The 3,762-nt window shown below is 42.0% G+C and overlaps 1 long non-coding RNA gene across 1 annotated transcript; it reads left to right on the forward strand.

The window, feature by feature from the left end:
• The first annotated feature begins 200 nt into the window (after positions 1 to 200).
• LOC145425837 (uncharacterized) lies at positions 201 to 1,747 on the forward strand. The gene is made up of 2 exons (XR_013906597.1): positions 201 to 530; positions 1,151 to 1,747. It is a non-coding gene; the product is annotated as an uncharacterized LOC145425837 (long non-coding RNA).
• Positions 1,748 to 3,762: the final 2,015 nt, after the last annotated feature.

Here is a 3,762-nt window from a genome sequence, read left to right on the forward strand (position 1 = left end):
TTAGCATGAGGCTAAAATTCCCCCTCAGTGGGTCACTGGTGACCTGCTGGATGTTCAGAGGTTCATTAAATCCAACATGACTAAAAACTCAAATGTCAAAGGAAATAAACAAAATATTTAAAGTCAATCATTCTGATCATAATTGTACTTTGACCTTTAACCTCTCTGCTCTTTATGATTGCTTCTTTCAGATCAAAAGACTGTCTTAGCTGTGCCTGGACAGGACGTCCCTCTGACATGTCAAGCTCCAGATAACAAACCTGTTACAGGTGTAAAGTGGAGCAGAGAAGACATCAGAGATAAAAATGTCTTTTTGTACCACAAGGAGCGTTTTGATACCACCAATCAGCATCCATTTTTTAAGAACCGTGTGGATCTGAAGGACAGACAGATGAAGAATGGAGATGTGTCTTTGATTCTGAAGAATGTGATAGATGCTTGTAATGGAAAATACGAGTGTCACGTCTTCATCGAAAAAACACACTCATGGAAATCCATTAGAACCATCAGACTGGGTGTTGTTCCTCCAGGTGAGTGAGTTGAGTTGAGTGTGTGTGTGATCAGAGGTGAGGCTGCTTCCTGGTTGTTGATGTTTGTTTGTTGTATGGATGAGCTGGTGGATGTCAGAGGCAGACAGATGTTTCTCCAGCTGTTGTCTTTGTGGCTGGTAGTCTAGAGTTTTAATTCAATTGAATTGAATTCAATTTTCTTTATATAGCACCAAATCACAACAACAGTCGCCTCATGGCCCTTTATATTGTACAGTAGACCGTACAATAATAGATACAGAGAAAAACCCAACAATCATATGACCCCCTATGAGCAAGCACTTTGGCGAAAGTGGGAAGGAAAAACTCCCTTTTAACAGGAAGAAACCTCCGGCAGAACCAGGCTCAGTGAGGAGCAGATAGCCGCCCCTCCCTGGGCTCTAACCTTACCTAGCAACATTGTTTAGGTAAGGTTAGAGTAGAAACTAATTATTACAAATGTCACTAATGTCAGAGATGAGTATAAAACATCTCTGCAGATCCAGTCAGATCATGTTTCCCGCTTTTTACTGAACAAGAACAGAAAAATTCACCAGCATTCAAACTGCCACACGTTATTCCCACTTTTAACTTTTTCTGTTACACCTGTTTCTCTCCTGCAGGAAAACTGGGGAAAATTATCGGCGGGGTAGTTGGTTTGGTAGTTGCTGTTGCGGTTGCTGGTTGTGGTTATCTGATGTGCAAAAAAGATAAAACACAAGAAACCCCGAATCCAGAGTAACCTCTTGCAGGCCAGCAGCAGACTGAAATGGCTCAGAGCTCCTGACGGCTCGACTCCAAGTCTCCTGCTGCTGCTCCATAATCCTGCGTTGATGCCAACCATGGAGAAAGACACGCTGATCATCATCTTTAGACTTCAGACTTCAGACCAACAGTGTGCGTCTGTGCTGTCTGTCAGTGACTCTGAGCCTGAGTCTGTCAATACACAAATCTTTACTTTAATTACCGTAATTAAACTGTAACAGCTGATCTCTACATGAGGACGTTTGTATGGTTCAAAAATTAAAAAAAAACACACTCATAAGATCATGTTTATTTGTAACACAGTTTGACTTTATGTCAGATATCTCTCTGGTGTGAACCGTGAAGCATGTTTCTCATTTATCAGTTTCTGGCAGGTAATTCAAATAATGTAAAGTTCTTTATCATCGTCTCTGTTAATAAAGATCTCACGGAGGAGGGGTTTGTTTATATATCAACCAGGGCTGGTGTAATAATTTTACTGTGCGGGAGTGGTTGTGTCTTTCTGACATCGAGCTCCTTTCAGTATCTGTCAGGCCTTTTTACTTACCGAGGGAGTTCCCTCAAATCTTTGTCACTGTTGTTTACATTCATCCTAAGGCTGACGTTAAAGTTGCTGCCGATGCCATTTTTAAAGTGGTATACAATCTGCAGACTCTCTCACCGGATGCTCCTAATTTTATTCTCGGTGATTTTAACAATTGTAATCTTAAGAAATCACTGAACAATTTCTTTCAATATGTCACTTGTCCTACAAGGAATAACAAAACGCTGGATTTGTGTTATGGACCAATTAAGGGGGCATACAAGTCTGTGGCCGGACCTGCGCTAGGTTCTTCGGATCACAATGTTATTCACCTCCTCCCTGCTTACAGATCTGTGATTAGGAGGGAGAAGGCCTGTGTGAAGCGGACTAATGTCTGGACAAAAGACAGTTGTGTTGCCCTTCAGGGGTGTTTTGATTGCACTGACTGGTCCTTGTTTCAAGAGAGCACTTCTGATTTGGATGAACTCACCGATGTGGTGTGTAGCTACATCTCTTTTTGCAAAGACTCTGTGGTTCCAGTCAGAGAATTTAAGACTTTCCCTAATAACAAACCGTGGCTCTCTAAAGATATTAAGGATCAGATTCTTAAAAGGAAAATTGCTTTTAACGAGGGAGACGTTCCCACTGTGAGAATATTGAGGAAGGAGGTGAGGGCTGCAATAAAGATTGCCAAGATGAGGTATAGAAATAAGATTGAGGCAGAACTCAGTAGTAACAACCTCAAAAGAGCTTGGCTTGGTATGAAAACAATGGCAGGGTTACAGACGAAAGGTAAAAGCAGCATTACCCTAGAAGGGTTTACCTCTGACAAACATCTGGCAGACGATCTTAACAGTTTTTACCTTCGTTTTGAGAACTATGACTGCTCTAGGCAGACCAGCACACTGAGGGAAAGGACTATCACTCCCCCTTCTATGACTCTGTGGTGGCTTCTGCTATCTTTTATGGTGTGGTCTGCTGGGGCGGCAGCATCTCTGCTGGGGACAGGAAGAGACTGAACAGGGTGATCCGAAGGGCCAGCTCTGTTCTAGGATGCCCTCTGGACCCAGTGGAGGTGGTGAGTGACAGGAGAATGGCGGCTAAGCTGTCATCCCTGTTGGACAACGTCTCCCACCCCATGCAGCAGACTGTGACAGCACTGAGCAGCTCCTTCAGTGGGAGACTGCGGCACCCACGGTGTGGGACGGAGAGATTTCGCAGGTCTTTCCTCCCCACTGCTGTCAGACTCCATAATAAAGACTTTAACTGATCAAGCACACACATCCACACATGTGAAATAACACTAAGTGCAATAATCTTTTCTGGCATCGTTGTATTTTTACTCTGTTGTATATAGCATTCGTATTCTATTTTTATCTTATTGTATATTTTTATTCTATTTTATTCTACTGTATATAGTATATTATTTTATTCTATTCTGTACAGCTGTGTACTGTATTTATTCTTATTGTATTCTAATTTTTGCGTCATAACTTTTGCACTGTCCACTTCCTGCTGTGACAAAACAAATTTCCCACGTGTGGGACTAATAAAGGTTATCTTATCTTATCTTATCTTATCTTATCTATTTGTATTGATGAGACAGGGGTAGCTAATCTTTTCAGACACACCAAAAGCAAGAGTCCTGGACCTGATAACATCTGTGGACAGGTACTGAGAACTTGTGCTGATCAGCTGAGTGGGATTTTTCACTATATCTTCTCACTTTCTTTAGAGCTACAGACAGTACCTAAGATTTGGAAACATGCGATCATTGTTCCTGTTGCTAAGGGCAGTTCTCCTAAGGCACTGAATGATGTTAGGCCTGTGGCTCTGACTTCTTTAGTGATGAAGACATTTGAGAAGATAATTAAGAAGGAGATTTTAATGCAGGTTGAACACCATCTTGACCCCTTCCAGTTTGCTTATAGAGCAGGGAGAGGTGTG

The sequence above is a fragment of the Astatotilapia calliptera genome, chromosome 3 (genome assembly GCF_964374335.1).
Source record: "Astatotilapia calliptera chromosome 3, fAstCal68.1, whole genome shotgun sequence".
NCBI classification, from domain to species: domain Eukaryota; kingdom Metazoa; phylum Chordata; class Actinopteri; order Cichliformes; family Cichlidae; genus Astatotilapia; species Astatotilapia calliptera.